Source organism: Dipodomys merriami, unplaced genomic scaffold (genome assembly GCF_024711535.1).
Source record: "Dipodomys merriami isolate MVZ:Mamm:240054 unplaced genomic scaffold, mDipMer1.0.p SCAF_8, whole genome shotgun sequence".
Taxonomy (NCBI): domain Eukaryota; kingdom Metazoa; phylum Chordata; class Mammalia; order Rodentia; family Heteromyidae; genus Dipodomys; species Dipodomys merriami.
The window spans coordinates 62,846,454-62,871,517 of record NW_027206401.1 but is presented as its reverse complement, the minus strand read 5'-3'; positions in this window follow the sequence as shown (position 1 = coordinate 62,871,517).

Below are 25,064 nucleotides of genomic sequence, written 5' to 3'. Positions count from 1 at the left end.
AAGGAAAAGAGCCTAGCAGGCCGGCTTGCCAGAAGAAACACTGGCAGACACAGTCACACTTTGTTCACATCTCCCTCCGGTCTGAAAGGGTCCTCACTTCACCGTTGGGCAGCATCTGACACTTCTTCTATAAGATCTGGGTACAGATGATGGCCAGAAAAATTTGAACAGGACCACATCTGGAGAGAGAAAAAAGCAATTCACCTAGCAGGAGGGCAGGGCACACAGTGACCTTTTGGAAGCCTCAAAAGAATTACAGAAGCTTAGGAGTGGCCAAACATGGAATGAACCGCCAAGCATGACAAACACATAATTTAAAAAGCATGCTTAGCAGATCTGAGGTTATATAAAAAAATACAATCAGTTAAAAGGGATGCATTTATAGACGTTTATAATAACCATCTATCAAAGATGAAATTAAGAGAGTTCACACTAAAATTCAAATATATCTATTAAAAATGGTTGAGGAACAATTTGAACAAGATTGACTGATTATTCATAGAGCGGCATAGATTTTATCATTCTATTATAACTTTTTAAAATTTATACTAAAAAGGATAAAAAGAACAACAAAAGTAGTCCATCGTTAAGCACATTCTGTTTCTTAACATACTAAAGATTTTTATCACACCAAGGCCTAATATGTACATGAACTTAGGAAAGAGTGAAAGGTAAAGATATCTATTCTTAAAGCCTTTATATTTCTTTAACTTCCTAATTAGAGTTGTTCAAGGGTCCCAGCTCTCGCATGAGAGTATATATTCCTGCCTGTATGTACATATACTGGCCCATGAGAGCTAGGATAATTGGGGTGTCAAGAAAGTCTTTCAGTTTATGACACCAGTGCTTTTTCCCACATTCAATCTACCTGAACCAGAGAAAATGTAGAAGTAATCTACTCCTCATCATGGTTTCCTGTGAAACCAATCAGCAATTGTTGAACATTGTCTAAACTACATTATTCACCTAAGTTGAGAAAGTGCATTACACCTTATGTCTCTAAACCATTATGTCCCAGTTGTTAAGAAAAATATTTGAAGCCAGGCGCTGGTGGCTCACGCCTGTAATCCTAGCTACTCAGGAGGCTGAGATCTGAGGATCGCGGTTCAAAGCCAGCCCGGGCAGGAGAGACCGTGAGACTCCTATCTCCAATAAACCACCAGAAAACCGGAAGTGGTGCTGTAGCTCAAGTGGTAAAGCGCTGGCCTTGAGCTGAAGAGCTGAGGGACAACGCCCAGGCCCAGAGTTCAAGCCCCACGACCGACAAAAAAGAAAGAAAGAAAGAAAAATATTTGAATATCAGATATAGTCATTGCATCCTTTATAGTCACTTAAAATTAAACCAAATTTACTAAGTTTCTAATAGTATGACAAAGACACCTAAGCAAAGCACAGGCTCTCTGCCTATAAGGAACTCAAACAAATTTAAAAAACAAAACAAAACAATGGAAGAGCTAAGAAGGAGATTAAAGCACAAGACCACCTGTCAATAAGAGTTCCGAATAACATTGGAAAGTGTACCATAAGAGAAAAGGTGATTCACTTGCTAGTAAGTTATTAAATGATTTAGAGAATTGCAGGAGTTCAGAAAAGGAGGAAATTCGCTCTCAGATGTCTTGGTTGAATTGTGACTTTGTGGAGATGATAGGATTCACATTTATCCTGGAAAGTTCAGAGGATTGGGAAGGGTAGAAATGTCTTCCCAAGAGCAGACACTCCAGGTAAGTAGTGCACAGAGATTCAAAGCAGGGCAACGTGAAAAATGGAATTAATCAACCCAGAGTCTGGGGACTGTACAAAACCCATTTACCTGGAGTGAAGTTTGAAGCCTGCAGAGGAAGAGAAGGGGAAGCAGGCAGCTTAGAATCAGGCTCTGAGATGCCAGTGAGCAACAGTTTGCTCAGCAGGGAGAGCTGGTATGATGGGAGAGGTTTAGTAGTAAATTTAGTAGTGTTGAACTTGCACGTGAAGGAACCAGCTAGCAGGAAACCAGTTGTAGTCCCAACTTTTACTCACAGAAACGCCTGTTTCTACCACGTGTTCTTATTTTGTTTTGGGCTGTTTTGTGCCAGTACTGAGTTCAAGCTAGAACTCAGACCTTCCCATTCTCATTTGGATTTTCCACTCAGAGCTGGCACTTTAGCATTTTAGTCATGCCACCACTTCCAGCTTTTTGCTGGTTAATTGGAGCTAAGAGTCTAAGGGAATTTTCTGCGCCGGCAGAACTGCAGTCCTTAGATCTCAGTCTCTTTAATAGCTAGGATTACAAGTCTGAACCATCAGCACCTGGCTCAATATTAGTTTTACATACATTATTTTTTCATAGTTACCCCACTCATAAAGTAACTAAACTAGTCCTATTTCAATTACACTGTGTATAGTTAGGAGTTGAGCCTAGAGTGTCTGACTAAAAACCTGTACTCTAATATGGGTGTGCTTTTTCAAAGATCAATAGCATCTATAGGTGTAGATAAGGCCACAAGGGGAATTAGTGGCTGTGAGTGTGGGGGAAAAGCAATCAAAATTAACTACAAGACATCACTTCTGAACATCAAGAGAAGGATGGTATACTTACATAAGGAAAGCAAGAATGGAGATTGCTTTACATGGGCAGCAAACCTTACTAAATTTCAGATCTGAGCAGGATCTTTAGAATGGAGGGGCTGGGCAAGCTACTAAGTTTGAGTATGGGTTCTGATTTACTTCCTCAGCTGTACTGGAGATCTCTCAATGCTCTAGTGGATGATGAAATCATCATGGAAATCCCTAGGGATTTCCTAAGACCTCAAAATCACTTCCTTCCTTTGAATTGGCCTAAAAACTCAACCTATCAAAAAAATAAAAATAATTAAACCAAGTGCTGGTGGCTAGAATCCTAGATCTTCAGGATGTTGAGATCTGAAGATGACAGTTCAAAGCCAGCCTGGGCAAGAAAGTCCATGAGACTTTTATTTCCAATTAACAACCAAAAAAGCCAGAAGTGGAGCTATGGCTCAAGTGGTAGAACACCAGCTCAAGCTAAAAAGCTCAGGGACAACATCCAGACCCTGAGTTCAAGCACCAATACTGGCATGCACATGCATGTGGACACACACACACACACACACACACACACACACACACACACACAAGATTCTAATAAGCTCAGTCATTGTGATTCAAGACCTGATGATTTTTTGGGGGGGGGGGGATCAACGATGACTTTCCTGCTTTCTGATGCCAATTTGGGCTTGAATACCTTCTTTTCCCCCCTGACAACTTCAAGTGTGAAAACATATGTTTTCCTCTACCTGCACCCTGCCCACAGCTCTTCCTGTAAAATTTTACCCTCTGAAGTTAACTTATAGCTTTAAAATGACATATCCTTTAAAATTTAAAAAAAATTGAGGTCTCAAAAAATAAAAAACAACCAGTGGGTTCTGAATGTAAATATATCATGAAGCTAACTGTTTCAGAAAATAGTCAAGTTCCATAACTTTGCCTTTCTTGAAGCAGTCTTTTGAGAGTAAGTGCTTACTCTTTTCCACTTAGAAAATAGAAAGTTCATGTAGGGCATAAAGGTAGAAGAGCAATACCTGGCCCTCCGGGAAGGGGATAAAGAACTTAACCTTTTTGATATCAACCCAAGAAACCAGCCATTTTCTAAGCAGGCTGCAGCGATGGAATAAACTGTAATAGCAAATACAAGTTATGGCTCAGTTTGGAAGCAAAGGCCAGGAGAAAAATTGAGACCTCAATAAGCTTCTGTTCTAGTGACAAATATGATCCCAAAGCAGATACTGAAGCATTGTGTAGTAATAGTTTGCATGGCAAAATGGACTTAGCAGCTAACCTACTTCCATATGTATTTCATAACCTTGGAAATATTCCCATGAATAAAATGGATGCAAATATCTCATATCTGCTCAAAGCTTGGACAGAAGAAAGGAGAATGACAGTTGAGTGCAGGTGGATCTAATCAGGAAAAGTGATCTTTTGGGTCTGAAATCTGCAGAGGTAAATTGTTGTGTGTGCCAATACTGGGGCCTGAACTCAAGGACTGGACACTGTTCCTGCGCTTTTCTTTTGCTAAGGATAGCACTCTACTACTTGAGCCACAGCTCCACTTCCTGATTTTGCTGCTTAATTGGAGGTAAGATTCTCACAGCCTTTCATGCTAGAGCTGGCTTGGAACCACAATCGTCAGAGTAGCTAAGATTATAGGCATGAGCAAAACATCTTTTGAATGAGATGGAAAATTGATATTTTTTCATAAATAACAACACTCAGAGAATCACAAAAGATGAACAGAAGGAGTGACAATAGAAAATGTAAGCATCCATGAAGTTTATTCTAGCAGAGGGGCTCACCCTGCGTTGAATGACTGATGAGAGGAAATGTTTCTCATCCATAGATGGGTGAGATTGTTTGGTCACTTCTCCATATCTGAGTGAAAACTGCATGTAGGATAACTGTCCAAGTAAAATGCTTATGTGAGCAGACTATATTTGTATCAGACACGTAACTCTGGCCAGGAGTCTTTAAAGCTTCAGGAGATACTATGTGATAATGATATTACATAGTTGTAATCCCAAAACACAGTTCAATAAAGAAATACTGAGTTCTGTCTAGCCCTGGAGGCTCAAACCTGTAATCCCAGCTACTCAGTAGGCTGAGACCCAAAGGAGCAGAGTACCAAGCTAGGCTGGGTAGAAAAATCCAGGAGACTCATCTCCAAAATGACCATCAAAAAGATTGACTGGAGATGAGGCTCAAGTGGTAAAACCAACCAAGCAAGCGTAAAGCCTTGAGTTCAAATACTGATTCTCTCAAAAAGAATAGGAATACTGATCCATATGAATTTTTGGATTGCCTCCTCTATTTCCTTGAAGAATGAGGGTGGAATTTTGATAGGTATCGCGTTGAATTTGTAGATAGCCTTGGGAAGTATTGCCATTTTCACGATGTTAATCTTGCCAATCCAGGAGCATGGGAGGCTTTGCCATTTTTTAAGTTCTGTGTTGATTTCCTTTTTCAAGATTTTAAAGTTTTCATCATAGAGGTCCTTCACTTCTTTGGTTAAGTTAATTCCTAGGTATTTTATTTTTTGTGGGGCTATTACAAATGGAGTTGCTTTCCTAATTTCAGCCACACTTTTCTCATTGTTGGCATATAGAAAAGCCATTGATTTTGGGGGGTTAATTTTATAACCTGCTACTTTGCCAAAGTTTTGAATCAGCTTGAGTAATTTGGGAGTGGAGTCCATGGGATTCTTTAAATACAAGATCATGTCATCTGTAAAGAGGGAGAGTTTTATTTCTTCTTTCCCTATTTGGATCCCCTTTATGTCTGCATCTTGTCTTATTGCTGTAGCTAGGCATTCTAATACTAGATTGAAGAGAAGTGGAGAGAGTGGGCATCCTTGTCTTGTTCCTGAGTTAAGAGGAAATGGCTTTAGTTTTTCACCATTGAGTATAATGCTGGCTGTAGGTTTGTCATATACAGCCTTTATTGTATTGAGGAATGTTCCATGGATTCCTAATTTTTCCAGAACCTTCATCATAAAGGGGTGTTGGATCTTGTCAAATGCTTTTTCTGCATCTATTGAGATAACCATGTGGTTCTTATTCTTGCTCCTGTGTTCAAAAAAACAACAATTAGTAACATGGATGAATAAAAAGCAATTACAGAACAATTACAACACTGTGAGAGAACAAAGTTTCAGATAGCTAGAAAATGATGTTAGATCAGATTCCTGATCAAATGTTATGTATTTGTTTAGAATGATGTTAGTATGAAAAGTGAATTCATTATTACCTGTAAAGAATATGGCATTAATTACAATTAGGGGAAAGTATACCTTCTTCTAAAGAAAGGCAATTGGTACTTCAAATGAAAATTATGTATGCAAGATTGTATATGGGCTTTCTAGTTTTTTGATATTTATAGAATTGTTTTGTGAATTTTAAAACAATCCTGGAACATCTATTGTTTTGAGCTGTCTAACCCAAATATAGAAATCTAAAATTCAAAATAGAGCAAGCATGAATATTCAGTAACAGAGAAGCATAACATTTTACTGGACTCATTTTACTGGTTTATCTATAAATTGGTCCTATCCACTTAGGATAGGCTAGTTAACATTTCTGTGTCTGCATTCTCTCCTCCATAAAATGGTAACATGAAGAGAACAAACTTCTCGTGATCACCATGTTTAACCAAAATCAGCCATAAAAAACTTTAGCAGAACCTGGGAACTGGGAAATGTCAATAAATGGCAGCTGTTACTTTTAATTGGTAGAATATAAAGCATAGTTATATGTGTGTGCATAAAATGTAAACCTGCAAGTGTAAAGGCACTTAAACAAGACTGTCTCTATAATCAGTAAGTGACCATTATCACACCTCTTTATAGACCTGAGCACAAGACATGCTGGGTGCCAAGAACCCTAGGTATGCACTGCATATATGCAATCTACACATATGCATGCTGCAAAATTCTACGATATAAAACTCTGTAACGTACATGTTCTTTTTATATATAATTCTATAATATACATATTGCATTGTGTATAGATATTGTACATTCTGGGTGACGTGATACATTCTGTATTACAGTTTCTCTTCAGAAAAATTCTAGGATTTGGGAATAGTATGCATAAGTACCTACACACACATGTACCTATGGATTCTGTACAATTCTATAATACAGAATGCTATAATATACTCTGTATAATTCTAATACACATTATATGTAGAATATATATTATAGAATATATCATCTCCATATAATTCTAATACATATTATATGTAGAATATATTAGGTAATATCTAATACATTGCATGTAAATATATGTAACGTGTTATACACTCTGTGTTCCAGCTAGCTTTTCCTCTGGGATTTGGGAATAATTACACCCTGTTCCACAAAAGAAGCAGTGAAGTCATGATGAGCTACAATAGTCTCCATGGGAGGGTCCCCACCCCGACCTCCCCTAACCCCCCCCCTGTGATCAACACCTGGGGGGGGGGCCTGGTCCCTGCGGTCCATGGTCCATGGAGGGTGTGGCCGGGCCAGGCTCCGCCCCGCCCGTGGAGGTGGATCCTCACTGCTGCGGCTTCCATTTCCTCCTAGCAAATAGGCAGAGGGAGGGCCAAGGCGCCACAGGTTCGAGACTCGGGTAGTGGCAGAGAAGTGTTAGAGATGGAAGTCCGGAGGGGCCTTCCCGGCATCCTGGATGCAGCTGGAGGGCAGGAACGGTCCTCTGCCGTGGGGCGGCTGCGTGTTCTCTTCTCCCCAGACCAGGACGACAGTCTTCTGGCATGTTCCATTTCCTGCGTGACACTGGGCACGCGGTAAAGATGAAATGTAACACCGGCTCGCAGCACCGTCGAGAGGTACACGGCGCTAGTCCAGCAGGCAATGATAGTCTTACTCCTGCATTATTTTTCTCATAGCATCTGGCATGATGTTTGAGACGAGGAAAGTATTCCTTAAATACTTGTGCCTTGTCTACTTAGTTTTATAAGCTTCTTGAAAAGAGTTGTCATAATACTAATAATGTGTGTGTGTGTGTGTGTGTGTGTGTGTGTGTGTGTGTGTGTGTGCGCACGCGCTGGAATCAGGCTTGACTGCAAGGCCTTACCATGGTTTGAACTCAGGACCTCATACTCTCCCTGCTTTCTTTCTCACAGCTGGAACTTTACCCCTTGAGCCACATACACAGTTTTTGGCTTGTTCCTGGTTAATTGGAGAAGTCTCGAAAACTTTGATGTCCAGAAGGCATTCAGACTGAGACCCTCCAGCTTTACTGCCTCCTGAGTGGCTAGGATTACAGACTTAGCCACTGGTGCCCAGCTAATGTTGCTCTGGATGTTATGATCATTATGTTCATAGACACCAAGTTATTAGCATTTTATATACCTTAGTATTTTCCCTTGAGAAAATACTAAGGTATATAAATTTGTAAATGAGAGCACTACACAGATAAAAACGCTGGGTGCCAGTGACTCACACCTGTAATCCTAGCTACTCAGGAAGCAGAGCTTGGAGGATCACAGTTCAAAGCCAGCCCAGGCAAGAATATCTGCAAGAGTCTTATCTCCAATTAATCAACAACAAGCTGAAAGTGGAGCTATGGCTTATGTTGGTAAAGCATTAAACTTAAGCATAAAAAGTCAGAGATACCACCCAGGTCCTGAGTTCAAGCCCTACAGTGGGCAGACACACACATACACACATACACACACACACACACACACACATATACATGCACACCACAAAAGTTTAATAAGGTTTATAATTTTCTGACATAAAATGACTATATGTTGTCCAACAGACCATATGTGAGAATAAGCAAAAACACTAAAAATACTAATTATTTTAAAAAATGTTTGTTAGCTGTTACTTAGTCCTATTAGTGTAGTATCTTTGAAAAATACACATATTCAAAAATTATTTTCACATTAAATCCTTTAAAACAAAAAGAAATGCTAATTAAAGTTGAGGCTCACACCTGTAATCCTAGCTACTCAGGAGGCTGAGATCATGGGTCAAAGCCAACCTGAGCTGAAAAGTCCCCATGACTCTCCAATTAACCACTAGAAAAGTGGAAGTGGAGCTGTGGCTCAAAGTGGTAGAACACTAGCCTTGAGTAAAAGAGCTCAGGGACGGTGACCAGGCCCTCAGTTCAAGACCCATGACCAAAAAAAAAAAAAAAGGTGAAAAATATTAACTAGGCATTGACATAAAATGGAAAGCTAGTTTTGATATATAATTCTATCTCTGAAATAGTATTCTTTGAGAAGTTTTAAATAAGATCTCAGTATTTTAAAACTTATAAGATTATGAAATCTGCAAAATTATACTGTATAAGGGATCTGAAATTATAACACTTTCAACTGACTTGTCTCTTTGTAGCATACTTTTTAAAAATATAATTTTACTGTTTTTATTAAGGTGATACACAGAAGGGTCACTATTTCATAAGTCAGGTGATAAGGACATTTTTGGGAACAATGTCACCCCTTCCTTTGCTCTCCCCCTCCTGTCTCTGTCCACAAGTTGTATAAATCATTTTCCACATAATATCTACTGAATACTATGATTACATTTTTTCACCCTTCCTCCCTACATTTCTGCATCCCACTTTTACCCCCTAAAAGACAAAAACAAAAACAAAACAAACACCACCACCACTACCACCTGTAACATACTTTGTATTGAACAAAATATGGTTTCTAAGGTTTTCTGTATGCATTAGCACCCAGAAAAATTTCTGGCAAATTAGATTTTCTCATTTCCATTTGTCTCGTGGGGTGTGTGTGTGTGTGTGTGTGTGTGTGTGTGTGTGTGTGTGTGTGTGTGTGTGTGTGTGTTGGTCCTAGGGTTTAAACTTAGGGCTTTATTCTCTACTGTAGCTTTTCACTCAATGTTGGTGCCCTACCACTTGAGCTACATCTTCACTTTTGGCTTTGCGATGGTTAATTGGAAATAAGTACCTTTAAGTAAAGTCCATGAAATTATGGACTTTACTGCCTCTGCCTGGCTGGCTTTGAACTGAAATTTTCAGATCTTGGCTTCTTGAGTAGCTAGGGTTATAGACATGAGCCATTGGAAGGTATGTGTCAGCGAGGTATGTAAACATATGGAAGCAGTTGTATTCCTGAATTTGTAGTTTGGTAGCCTTGTCCATTCAGGATCTCTGTGATGATAGAGGAGGTTATTTTAGGTCTTTGAGCCTCCGTTTCCTCATTTGTAGTAAAAGCAGTTCCTTATTCTCAAATCCCGGAATGATTCTGGGAAGCTGTGTTTGAATTTTTATTTATTCTAGTGATTTTCAAATTTCCCCTCGCCCTGTTTTCTTGAATGATGCATTGATCAATCAGAAGTGTCTCACTCAGTTTCCCTGGGCTTTTGTAGTTTGTTGTTTCTTTTCCTGATGCCTTCTGGTTTTATTCCAGTATGACAAGACAGTCAAAATTATTTCAGGGTTTTTTTTGTTTGTTTTTTGTTTTGCATATGCTTGTTTGAAGGCCTAAAAATTGGTCTGTTTAGGAGGAAGTTTCATGGACTGCTGAGAAAAAAATGTCTTCTACAACTGGTGGATGGATAATTCTGTAGCTGGGTGTTAAGTCCCTTTGATGTACGGTGAATTTTCACTCTGATGTTTCTTGGTTAGTTAAGGCAGAAGTATATAACTCAGGTGGATCCTGCCGGGGAACCCTGAAGTGTAATTGTAGTCAGCATCATAGGGAACTGCCTGTCTGCCTCTCATGGCGCTGTTCATATAGCAATGTGATAGAACCAGTGAGTGTCTGTCAATGGATGGATGAATAAAGACAACATTGGGACACGGGGATAGGATTCAGATATGAAGAATGAAACCATGCTGAATGAAATAGTTGGAACTGAAAATCATCACATTAAGCAAAATCAGCCAGAATCGGAAAGATAATTAGGCATGTATTTTCTCTTACATGGAATTGAGAGAGAGAGGGAAAGAGAGAGACAGACCCACAGAGAGAGAGAAAGGAGGCATGAAAGTAGAAGAGTAACTAATGACTATAAGGGAAGGGAAGAGGTAAGGGCAAGGGTGCGTAATACATACGGTAAACATGATGAAAATGTGTTATATACATGGGAGACATTTTCACAATGAAACCAATTACTCTGTATACTTATGTTCAACTAATAAAAAGATATGTTAATAAATTGACATGTTAAATTGAAATTCGTCATTGAAGATAATTTTAAAATTCTTTAACAAAACTGCATGCCCTCTTTTAATACTAATAAGAAATCCTCAAAGAAACAACTGCCGATTAATAAGTGGGCTAAAAACATAAAGAGAAAATTCTCTGAAGAGGAACTAAGAATGGCCAATAGACACATGAAGAAATGCTCAACCTCTCTAGCCATAAAAGAAATGCAAATCAAAACAACATTGAGATACCACCTCACCCCAGTTAGAATGGCTATAATCAAGAAATCTAATAACAACAGATGCTGGAGGGGATGTGGCCAAAAGGGAACCTTACTTCATTGTTGGTGGGAGTGTAAACTTGTTCAACCACTTTCGAAAGCAATATGGAGGTTCCTCAAAAGACTCCACATAGAGTTCACCTACCATCCAGTAATCCCACCTTCAGGCATCTACCCAAATGATCACAAAAAAGGCTATACTAAAGCTACCAGCACAACTATGTTTATTCACCATAGCTAAGATATAGAACCAACCCAGATGCCCCTCAGAGGATGAATGGATCAAGAAAATGTGGCATATATATATATATATATATATACATACATACATACATACATACATACATACATACATACATACATACATACATAATTGAATTCTATGCCTCCATTGGAAAGAATGACACTGCCCCATTTGTAAGGAAATGGAAAGACTGGGAAAAAAATTATCTTAAGTGAAGTAAGCCAAGTCCAAAGAAACATAGTTCCCATGGTTTCCCTTATCTGCAATAACTAGTATAAGTCTAGGACAAGCAGAAAAGGTCAAAAGCTATGTACATATGACTGTATAGGATGATATTAAGTGAAATGAACTCCAAGATAGGGACACAAGAGGTTTTATCTTCCTTGCTGTTGTTTTTAATGTATTTCTAATATACCATGTGATTTTTTTGTTTCTTTTATATGATATTCCCTGTTTGTACTGTATTTGATTCTGGTGCCCAACATCATGTATATACATTTTTGTAATTTGGGGAGGGGAAGGGAAATAACAAAATGCTGAAATAAGGATACAGGTTGACCCATTGTAACAATGAGATGTACAAGACACTATGTTGAAAATGAACTTTACAACTTTGTGGGGGGGGGGAGGGAGGAGTTGGGAGGTGGGGAGGGAAGGGATGGTAGGGGAAAAATAAAGGAGGAGGTAACAATGCTTGATAGGAAATGTACTCATTACCTTACTCATGTAACTGTAACCTCTCTGTAAAGTATTTTATAATAAAAATATATAAAACATAAAAGATTGTCCCAACAAGGAAAAAATAATAAACTCTTAAGAAGGTATATATTTTATCTGTATCTCTTATAAACTATTCATAACTATATCCACGTGTATAAATTTTTCATGCTTCTTTGTGCTTTATTTTCATCATGTATGATGACACACAATGTGTTCTAAGATAATTTTAGATTTGAAAAATGGGTTTTTACTATTATACACACACTCTCTCTTTTTTGAACACTGGAAGACCTATCTTCATCATCCCATGCATTCACACACACTGTGAGAAAAGTTCAGGGAACTGTAAGGATGAAGAAATAAAGTTGATTGAAACCAAGTGAGTACCCCTATCTAATTATAGAAGTAGAAGGTGCAATTTCATATATACTTAATATAAATAAATAAATGCATGGGACACTAGATCAATAGTCGCCCCCAGAGGATAGCTCTGTCATGAGGCCCTGAAGGCCTGTATTCTTGAAATGTACTAGATATCAGAATCAGATCATCGCCCAGGCCCTGAGTTCAAGCCCCATGACTGACAAAAAAGAAAGAAAGAAAGAAAGAAAGAAAGAAAGAAAGAAAGAAAGAAAGAAAGAAAGAAAGAAAGAAAGAAAGAAAGAAAGAAAGAAAGAAGACAGACTGAGAGAGAGAGAGAGAGAGAGAGAGAGAGAGAGAGAGAGAGAGAGAGAGAGAGAAAGAGAGGTCAGACCCGGTCATTTAATAGCTCTAGTCTGCTTGCTTGTCTATAAAATGGAAAAAGAATGCCATCAATGTTGATGTAAGGATAAAGTGAGATATCAATCATTTCTCTCCCTCTCTCAAGTCTCTATAAGGTTATATTTTCTGTACTTCCTCCCCAAACACCTTATGTGGTCCTGTAACTTTGCTCACTCTTTTTGTGTGTGTGTGGTTCATTCACTCCAGAATAAATGTTTTATACTGGGATTTTTTTGGGGAAAAAAAGAGTACCATATAGAACAAGAGAGGGTGTCCTATGGAAAATTCTGGAATCCTATACAACATATTGGTAATGTTTTCCTATGTGATAAACTAATATAGAAACTGCACATGTAATTTTCACTCTATCTCATTTTACAGTGGCTCTGTGGGTTAAAAATTTCAAGCTGTTAAACTAGTTCAGAAGAAGAATTTAAATTTATTTTGCCCTTTCCTCTGCATGTTTTATGTGGAATCTATTCCTTTCTGCTTTTCCCATCTGGAGAGCTGGTGAAGTTAGCAAGTAAATTTTGTTTCTTGACTCTCCTTGTTCTTGTTTCATTTAGTCATGTAAAAAATATTGATGAAAAAATAGATCACTGCATTAAAAGACCTATAGTCTTGAATAAAAAAATCAAATCAAAAATTACTCCACTTGCTAGTATGTAAAGCATTTCACTAGATTCCCCCCAAATGGTCCACTTGTAAAATTATAGACAAATAATATTTGAATCACTTGAACAAAATTCGCCTTAATAAAAATCAAATCCAGTTGAAAGCAACGATCCCAGATCTGGAGCCCAGAATAACAGCAACTCTTGCCATCCGAGAATGCCACTCTTTTCCTCAAAGTGGTGGCTTTGCCACCCACGGTCTGACCTTGTACATATCATTCTAACAAGCTTCTTTAAAATCTCAGAGGGAAGAAAAAACCTTGCTATTGCTTCTAACATATTATAAGGTACCACATGATTTTTTTGTTGCTTTGTATGTCCCTCCCCCATGGTATAACTCCTGTTTTCACTGTATTTGATGTTGGTATAATTTGGGGGAGGAGAAGGGAAAAAACAAATTGTTTAAACAGGGATACAGGTGGACCCATTGCAACAATGAGATGTACAAGATGCTATGTCGAAAAACAAACTTTACAATTTAGGGAGGGGAGTGTAGTTGTAGAGATGGGAGGGAAGGGATAGGAGGGGTAAAACAAAGGAGGAGACAACAATGCTTGATAGGAAATGTACTTGTTACCTTGCTCATGTAACTGTAACCCCTCCTCTGCACAGTATTCTCACAATAAAAAACTTATTAAAAATGCACAATTAAAAAATTTCGGAGGGGAGGGAGCTGAAGATCCAAATACATTTTTCACTGAGCTCTGATTTTGAGAATTATGGTGCTTTTCTTCATTACAATGTAAAATAATCCCTCCCCCACCCCACCCCACCCCTCTTTCTCTTTTTCTGTATGTGTGTGTGCCCATGTGTGTAAGACAGATGAGGGAGAGAGAGAACTTAACTCTAGAAAGAACATTGAAAGATGCAGCATTAACAGTACTCAATTCTGAGAAGTGAATTACAATGGAAGTTGTTTTTAAATTCTGTGGATTCTATTTCCTTTGCATTTTCACACAAAGATTGGATCCGTAATGTCTCAAAGTAAGGGAAAATACCCCATGGTGCACACAATATCACAAAACATAGAAGCTTGCATTTAAAGGGTCTTCTTTTGAATTTCCTCATCTGAGAATAGACAAGTGATCAGTCCTTTGCTATGGTTGGTGTCTGTTTGCTTTACAGACTGCGCAATCTGGGGGCTCCATCCTCTAGATGCCACCCTGATTTCAACCAGCTCTCATCTACTCTATCACCAGCAGCATGGTCCAAACCACATTTTCATGGATTATTATGGCTGCTACTAATAAATCTAATTCTGTTAGAGCTCTCCAAAGTAAATTCCTGCCCGCCAACACATTGCCACTCCTTAACTAAAAGTTATTATGTAAAAATCCCTGCTTAAAAAATCCTATCCACACCATACTAAATGGAAAGTCTAGCCTCTATCCCTACACAACCTGGCCCCTTTCTTTTTCCTACCCCATCGCTCTCCTTTACTTCATTCTGCCTTATTTGTCATTCAACAAACACATCAAGCTGTTTCCACCTTCTATTTGTTAGTTTTTCTAGAGGTACCACAATAAAAATAAGACAGGCTGGGTATCTTAAGTCACAGAAGTCTGTGTGTGGATGAGGCTAGAAGAGCAAGTACAAGATCAAGGGATAAGCAGATTCCATTTCCTGTAAGGACTGTCCTCCACTTGCAGTGAAGATGTTTTTGCTGTGCCTTCTCCTGGTTTTATAGCGACAAGTGCTAGGTAGGGCTTACGGATCATCTAGATTACATCATGTTACCTCAATCACCCATTTAAAGGAATGACCTATAAATAATTCTCATTCTTTCATACTGAGATTAGGACTTAAACATGTGAATCCAGGAGACATTTTGTTGCTGCACAGTGCTCTTTCCTCTACTTAAGAATCTCCATGGGCCTGGCTTACTTCACTTAATATAATTTTTTTCCAAGTCTTGCCATTTCCTAGCAAATGGGGCAATGTCATTTTTTTCTGATGGAGGCATAGAATTCCATTGTGTATATATACCACATTTTCTTGATCCATTCATCTACTGAGGGGCATCTGGGTTGGTTCCATATCTTAGCTATGGTAAATAATGCTGCAATAAACATAGTTGTGCTGGTAGCTTTAGTGTGGTCTTGTTTGTGATCATTTGAGTAAATGCCCAGAAGTAGGATTGCTTGGTCATAGGGGAGCTCTATAGGTCCCATGGTTTCCCTTATTTGCAATAACTAGTATATGGCTGAGACAAACAGAAACTGTCAGACAAGTTGATGTTAGGTGAAATGAACCCCAAGATAAGGATTCAAATATTTTATTTTTCTTTCTTGAAATTGTTTCCAACATATTTATAAGATGAGTTCTTTGTTGCTTTGTATAGTACTTCCCCCAGGGTATAAGCCCTGCTTTCACTGTATTTGATGTTGATATAATTTGTGGAGGGGAAGGGAAAAAACAAACTATGTAAACAGGGTTACAGGTGGACCCATTACAACAATGAGATGTACAAGACGTTATGTTAAAAAATGAACTTTACAACTTTGGCAGGGTAGGGGGTGGGGGTAGAGGGTGGTAGCAGGGAGGTAGGGGTAGGGGGTGGAGAAAGGAAGAGATGGTATGGGGAAACAAAGGAGGAGGCAACAATGCTTGATAAGAAATGAACTCACTATCTTGCCCATGTAATTGTAACCCCTCTGTATGGTATTTTCACAATAATAAAAATAAATAAATTAAATTTTTAAAAAAAGAACTCCATGATTCGTTCTTCACATCATTCCATCTGCTGCTCAAATGTCATCTCAGCTCTGCTGACTTTCATGGCCACTGATGGACAATAGCTAACATACTCTCTTCCTGCTATGCCTTCTCCTAAATTCATTTTCCTCATAACACCTTGATCACATTGTAGCACTGTAAGAGATTTTTAACTTTTAATTTCTTCATCTCAGTTCCAGCACAATTGCATAAATTCTCATTCATATGTGCATGTGTCATTCATATTTTTACAAAAGAAGTATCTTATTTATTGTCATAACTCTAGTATGTTAAACTCTAACAGGAATGTTTTAGGAGCTCAACAAATACTTACTGAATGTCCTAATGATATTTCATAGAACTCTATGGGAATATCCAACAGGTTTTTCTAATAGCACAGAAGCACTGGTTGAAAATATTTCCCATAAACTGTCCACAAAACAGTAGGTGTGAAAATGTGCTCTAGGTGGTCATTCTTGCTTAATTTAATGTTTACTCTGGCTATGTAACAATAAATTATAATTTTATAATTATAATTTATAAATTTACAAATGTACAAATTATAATTATATAATATATAATTTTATAAATTTATAACAATAAATTTATAAATTTATAATGTATAAATTGTCTTACCATGATAGATATTATTCAATAATTATGTACTAGCTTAGGCCATTTATGGCTATATTAAAGATATTTCTTCCAAAGATATTTGACAAAATCTGAGATAGATGCAGTGGTTAAGAATGCTACAGGCATGCAGTAAGTAGAAGCCATGAGTGATGTTAAATAAAACACACTTCAAAGGAAAGTCCCCTAGGACAAAGAATTAATGAACAGTCAACATCAATGTGGTAGACTCAAGGGAGAATTCAAATAGTGTAATTCCTTAAAGGTAAAGGCAAAGTTCAACAAAATAAACACAAGAAGCAGATACTTGAAAGGGGTAGGATAGGGCCATGGGGAAATAGGGTAGATGAGTGAAGAGGCAAAGATGGGGAGAATACAGTCAAGAATCCAATGTATAGCATACAAAATAAAGAAGAATGAGGAAAGGGGCAGGTTGGGGAAGGATGGATGAGAATGTTGAAAGGGGAGACATTGATCAAGATGAATTGTATTCATAAACTGCTTTGTTAAACAGCAACTCTTTTGCACAGCTTCTTAAAGGATCATTTTAAAAATGGAAATTCGCACCTTTAATTTGAAAATGTTGAGAATCTTTCCTTTAGAGAGCTATAAAGAAGAATAACACAGAACTTTTAGGCCTAATTTATCCCACTGTATTTTTTTTGTATACATCATGACTCCTGTATGAGTGTATCTTTTAATAAAATGTATTGCTAGACAGTAAAATTGCAAAATAGTAGACTTTGTCTTAGAAATGTTTTTCTTTTCTCTTCTGCCTCACTCTCCTTTTGATATTTTTTGGAGAGTACTAAGATTTGATTCAAGGTTTAATGCTTGCCAAGGAGGTGTTCTACTATGAGAGAGAGAGGGAAGAGAGAGAGAGAGAGAGAGAGAGAGAGAGAGAGAGAGAGAGAGAGAGAGAGAGAGAGAGAGAGAGAGAGAGAAAGAGAGAATTAGTCCAAGGCTTGAAATCCAGGCACTCTCTCTTCCTGAGCACTTTTGCTTATTGCTAGTACTCTGCCACTTGAGTCACAGCCCTCCTCACATTCTTGGTGCTTAATTGAAGATAAAGTCTCCAATATTTTGTGTGAAAATGTGAAGAATCATAGCATCTCCTACTCAACTCCATCTTCCTCAGAACTTTCACTAGAGACCACACTTGGGTCTAATCTGAAATATGCCCTGGATTGCCCAATAAGCTTTCCACCTTCCTCAGGAAGCTTAAAATGTTAGAACAATGTGAACAAACAAAAGCTTAGCAGGAAAAAAATGTAAAATTTGATACATAAGTTTCGCCAACTTAATTATCACCAGGATCAGGGACATCACTTAGAGCAGGTTAATGTGGGAAGACCTAGAACGTTTTATTGTCCTTCCAAATGTCAACACAGCTAGAAATATATTGCAAGCGTATTGCCTAAATCTAAAAGCATAAAAACCATGCTTTATAAGCAACACTAAGGAAACAAAATGTATAACAGAAGAGAACACTTAGGAGAAGAACATATAATAGTTTCTCAATGTTTGTTCAATAGCTACCAAAAGAAGAAAAAACAAAGAATTTTCCCCTTACTTTGGAGGAAAAAGAGCTAAGAATACTATGTTGCAGTTCTTGGGATGGGGGGCTGAATTAGGCTCAATATGGATAAATTTTATGACATCTTGGCAAAGAGTACTGCCTCATAAATAATATGTTTCTTATTACTAGAAATATGCAGAGATCACAGGATCAATTTTCAGGGACACTGACATTGCAGAAGGGATTTCTTTTGGGGATAAAAAGATAGACTATAAATCAATTCTAGGATGATCTGAGCCTAACCAGTTTTCTTTTGTTGAAAAAAATATACTTAACTATTTTCTCTCAAAAGCAAATATTCATAAAATGGAGCTTATTTTCTTTTTATTCTCTGTAAGAAGACCTGCATAGACTTTTCTAATAGAGATTGAGAAATTATTTTACCATATTTCAGACTCATGTGATTAAATAAGTATCCTGATTTGAAATGATAATAAAATGACCAACCATGCCACATTTACCCACCTATAAACACTGTTCACTTCAGGTTATTTGGGTAACAATATATATTATTTTAGTAGCAAAATCTTGCCCTGTGATCTTTAAATTTTTATGTGCTATTATATTTTATATTTTTCCAGTTCTAGAACTTAATTCAGCACCTGGTGCCCATACTCTGCTTATTTGCTGAGCTTGATGTCCACTAGCCAATTAATAAGTCTCTAGATATCATTTCCTCATACCTAGCTATGATTTTAGAACCAGCGTTTCAACCAAACTTTCAACTCAATTTTTCATGATTTTAGTTGGATTGGTAGACAAAATAACCATCAATGCAACTAAAGGATGTAAGTCCTAACGACTTTTCCTAGGTATATGAAAAAGAAAAGAATCCCAAGGAACTACAAAAATGAGAGAAACAGCGCCCGGCATGCCACAGGTTATCACTGATATTAGAAATTTAAAGACTATGGTGGTATCCCAATCCATCAGCTGCAGATTTGTTTTTTAGTGGTTATAATGTCATTCCTATAGTTTGGAATGATGGAATCAAGAGAGAGGATGGGCTACACAGAGAAGAGGAAGTAGAATCCATCATCATAGTCTTGTATTTGCTCTTTTCTCTTTGATTTCATTTTTCTCAAAGACCAATTACTTGTATCAGCCAGGGGAAGAAACCTTTCTGCGGCATCCTATGCTTTCTGCGGAAGCCTAATTAATTTGTCAAGTTGCCAAGGTGATTATACTGGTGAAGGGCATGGATGGGTGCTGCACACCCATGGTCGCTTCACCATCCCCTCAATGGGACTACAAAGCACATGATCATCAGAGCCACCCCAGCAAGCTAGCTACTCACCAGGGTGTGCTTGCTCTCTGGTCAAAATGCTTTCCAGCCTCAGTTTCTCCTCATATGTGTCACTTAACTATTTTTATTATTCAATATAGATTCAATATATAGGGTGAGTGGGGAGGGAAAAGGAGGAGAAGGAAAAGAAGAGGGGAGAAAGGGTAGGGGTGCAGAAAAGGAGAGAGGATAGGAGGGAAAGGAGGGAAGGAGGGAAGAGAGAGGAAGAGGGTAAAGAGGTAAAGGGATGGAAAGAGAGGGAGAAGGAAGGTGAGGAGAAGAGAGAGGAGCAGGAGGAGATAGGAAGGGAAAGAGGGGGGAAGAGAAGGAAAGGAAGGGATAGGAAGAGCAGGGAGGGCAGAGACTGAGACAGACACAGAGATAGAAACATAGATTTGGTTCTTAATGTATACATCTTTGAGGATTCACAAATCTGAACCTCAGTTTTCATCCAACAGCAATGTCTGCCTTTTTGTGTGTGTGAAAATACTGTACAAAGGGGTTACAATTACACGGGCAAGGTAATGAGTACATTTCTTATCAAGCATTGACACGAATGTTCTACAGTTGGTAGCAATATGAGGTTTTTCATTTTATTGTCTAATTTCAACATTTTTCTTGTACATATTGTTTCTGCAGAAGTAAAAGAATTGGAGGAGGAGGAAAGAATAGGAAGGAAAGGAGGAAGATGGAAGATAGGAGGCAATAAGAGACAGAAAGTGGGAAGATTAGGAAGAAGAGAGGAAGTAGAAGACAAGGGAAAATAGGAAGGGAAATTCTAGAAGGCAGGAGGAAATCCAAAGACTGCCAGGTAGAAGGAGAATAGAGGTTCAGAAACAGAAGACAGCCATGCTCTCTGATCACCATGGCTCCTGGTACAGAGGAGGACGAGGAGTCTTGCCTGTTTCAAATTACCACAAACGACCACAGAAGGAAAAATGTAATCCTGACTATTTATGTTTAGCTTTCTCCACAGCGTAATATGAGATAATAGGTTTCAAAGAGACAACAAAACTAGATTCAACTTTGAAAAACAACCCAAAAATATAGATTTGTTATAGTTGTCCACAGATTATAGTGCTTATGTAGGGATATGATCATTTTGCACTGAGTTGTATGTTATCCAATTACCTAACAAAAACATCTAAAATGATTAAAGTGAAACTACACTTTGTCTTATGATATTCACATTCTTGATAGTTTTAAATATTAATTTAGACTTCACAGCTTTGAACTGCATAAAAATCTAAGCAGATACAAAGCAATGTTTGCATTCATGGTATTCATGAAAGAGATATTTCTGGAAGAGTTCATCTTCTAAGTAAATTTTACAGACAGACATGGTGGTGTGCACTTGTAATCTTCGTTCTCAAGGGAGCTGAGGCAAGAGGACTGTGAGTTCAAGTCCAACTAGGGGTACATAGAAACACTTATCTCTAAATACCAAAAAAGTCACAAAGCAGATTTAATTTTCATAAATTACATGCTTTTTATTAAGGCATTTTAATACTGTGCTTACACATTGAAAATAGTTCATCCAATTAAATTTTTTCAGATTCTAACTCTTAAAAATTTTTTATTTTTTTATTGTAAAGATACTATACAGAAGGGTTACAGTTACATGAGAAAGGTAACGAGTACATTTCTTGTCTAGCATTGTTACCCCCTCCTTTTTCTCTGAGCACTCCACTGAAGTTGTAAAGTTCATTTCCAACATAGTGTCTTGTGAGTATCATTGTTGCAATGGGTCATCCTGTTTCTCTGTTTCATCATTGTGTTATTCCCCTTCCCCTCCCCAAATTAGATAAATTTATGTACAAGATGCAAGGGACCAAAATCAAATACAGTGACAACAGGTATATCCCATAGGAGGAAGAACATACAAAAGAAACAAAAAAAAATCACATAGTAATTTAAAAACAACAACAAAGAAAAACTTCTGTGTCTATATCTTGGGGTTCGTGTCACTAAGTATCATCTTATAAATTCATATGTACATAGCTTATGAGCGTTTCTGCTCATCTGATAAGATAATCTTAGACTATACTAATTATCAAATTAAATTTTACTAGATGTCATCAATAGCCACTAAGGACTATGTGCATGTGTGTGTGTGTCTGTGTGTGTGTGTGTGTGTGTGTGTGTGTGTGTGAGAGAGAGAGAGAGAGAGAGAGAGAGAGAGAGAGAGAGAGAGAGAGAGAGAGGCAGAGGCAGAGACAGAGACAGAGACAGAGACAGAGACAGAGACAGAGACAGAGACAGAGACAGAGACAGAGACAGAGACAGAGAAAAATGGTATTAGGGCTTAAACTCAGAGCCTTGAACTCTCCCTGAGCTTTTGAGCTCAAAGCTAGCATTCTGCCACTTGAGATACTTGTAGTTTTTGACTGGTTAACTGAAGATGAGAGTCTCTTGTGTATGTCTGTCCAGACTGGATTTCAACTCTGATCTTCAGATCTCAGGCACCCCGAGTAACTAGGATTACAGTTATGAGCCACCAGTGCTGGGAAAAGGTTCTATTTTCTTGCCTTTTTTAATTGACAAAATAAGTCTGGTATCATACTAATCCTCCTGTAAGTGTCCAAGATTTGGGTATCTTGTATGTGCTTGTAGTTGAATATGTGTTAAGATGTTTAAGTTCAGTCTTTATTTCATGAACAGCTATGTTCAGGATGTTCATACTGGTACACTAATTGAGTCATAACCAGAGCCTATGTGTACTTAATACCGTCTACATATCCATTCATCAACCTATTGATAAGATGGTCCATTATTTATCAGCTAAGTGCATTGGTAGATTTCTTTCTACCAGTGCATTGGTTCTAAGAAAGTCTTTTTTGCTGTGGTTGTTGTATAACACTGATATTTTAGGATTCCAAGACCAAACTGACAGCTACCAAATCAACCTAAGAAGATGAATTATTGATGTTCATAGACAATGAATGTTTTCTGCTAAATATATATACACATATATAGCATTCATATATATATATATATATATATATACACACACATGTATGAGTGTATATAATATTTTTTGCTGAAGCCAAATCTCCTAGCTACCAGCACTTGGCCAAATGACAAAAGAAAGGCTCAAATGACATGCTCTCCTTGCCAATTTTTCCACTTGAGTCTTTAAATTGTATCTTTGTGGCATGATATAACCATTCAGTCAATCATCATTGTTTGATTTGCAGCCCTACTATTTTTGGTCTGTTATATAGGTTAATACTCTGTTGACAAGTAAAGTTACCTTCAAAGAAGTTTTAGTTCTCTGCCATATCAATCATTATTTGTAAGATGCTTTAACGTATTAAGATTCAATTCAGAGTTCTTTCTTTCCCTCTATCTAAAATGTTTCTGAAGGTATTCAACTAAATATGGTTCTAATGAAAGGCTGGCAGTAATGTCAAAAAGAAGCAAGGCCTTCCAGGCTGTCTGAGATTTTGTTTTCCAGGAAGCATGAAATATAACTAGCTGGAATGTATCTTGGGATGAGGAATATCACCGGCATGCCTATACAAACAGAGGAGATAACTTTTCCACTTTGCTAATACCCTCAACCCACAAGCCCTCATGGGCACAGTTGGCATAATCTATTATCTTATTCCCTGTGTGCTGAATTGAACACACTGTGTTCTGTTCTAAATTAGCAACTCTTTCCCATTCACGGTTAGTCTGAATATTTTCACCTAGCCACAGAAACACGCAGCCAAAAAATGCATGCAGGCACACCCTCGTGTTCTTAAAATGGATATCCTTACACATTTCAAGAGACCCTCTTTCAAGCTGTCAAGATTTTCTGCTATCTGCTCTCAATTCAAAAAGAACTTTCTCATGTAATTGTTCAAGACTGAAAATGAGGTTTTGAACCTACAATTATGATTTGCAAGCAATTTCACTTATTCATTTTTACATTAATATGTTGGCATAAATCAGGATATTGTTTTAATTCAGATGAAGGCAGATGTTTCCCAAAAACAAGGAGAGGGATTTGGAGAGAAATAATGAGCATCCTGATAGTTTGCACAACCTGATTTCTCTCTCTCTCTCTCTCTCTCTCTCTCTCTCTCTCTCTCTCTCTCTCTCTCTCTCTCTCTCTCTCTCACTCTCTCTCTCTCTCTCTCTCTGTGTGTGTGTGTGTGTGTGTGTGTGTGTGTGTGTGTGTGTGTGTTAATATTAATTCCTCAGTAGCCATTGGTTTTGGCTGGTTGATATTTTAGGCCAAGTCAGGGAATATGGCCTTTCTCACCAAAGGTGATGACACCACCACACAGCATTCAGGCCCTCTGGCTCTCAGGACTGGACTGCTATGGTGGCTGACATGTGGGGTTGTGTTATAGTCATACTGTCTGGGATGAGATACCCCCCCACACACAGACACACTGCCCCGAGTTCACTTCAACTGGTGGCACCTGAGTGAACCAGAACTGCACTATTCCCAACAGCCACAAACACCTCTCCTTTGTATTGACTCAACTCCTTCTCAGTCTCCACGTGATCTCCTTATGCTCCGACCTTAATTAATTAGCTGTTGCCCCTAATTAGACAGCACGTCATGCCAAACCCACCTCATAAAACACCGGGCAAACTGTAACAGGGCGATGCTGGGGAAGAAGCCAGGTCTAATGCAATGCAGGTCCCCTTCTGAGCCCGGAGCTGAGAAGGCAGTAAACCCAGGAGGATGAAAGACAAAGTGATCATCAGCCCAGAAAGCAGACTGAGATGAGCCCCCGCCTGGTAGATGCTGTGCAGATCACCCACGGTCTCCAGAGCATTGTATGTGTTACGTGACGGGACATGTCACTCAAGCGTCAAGCTATAACTCATCACCCATTTGGGGCTTTATCCATCTAATTTCAACTCCAAATGTTGGTTTTAATTTTAAAAATGTGCTCCAGCCAGGCATCAGTGGCTCACACCTGTAATCCTAGCTACTCAGGAGTCTGAGATCTGAGGATCATGGTTGGAAGCCAACTCAGACAGGAAAGTCAGTGAGACTCTTATCTCCAATTAACTACCAAAATAGCTGGAAGTGGAGCTGCGGCTCAAGTGACAAAGCACTAGCCTTAAGCTCCAAAGATCAGGAACAGTGCCCAGGCCCTGAGTTCAAGTCCCAGGACTGGTACAATTATTGTTATTTATTATATAATAATATATATAATTAGCTCCTTAGCAAAGCATTTGTTTTCTTCATTATTAAAAATGTTTCAGACATCAGATATTTAAGGCTTATTTGAGGATTATTATATTTTAAAAATAATAATATAATAATACAAATAATAAATGCCATACACTATTTATATTTATATTTTAATAATTTGTATTCTTAGTAGCCAGTGTACTGATTCCCATCTAGGTGAAGGCTTGAATCAGCCTAGTTGTTGTGGTACAAATGAAGAACTGGGGTGAGGAGAGGCATACCAACATAATACCACATTTTGTGTGTATGTGTCCATCCTGGGGCTTGAACTCAGAGCCTGAGCTCT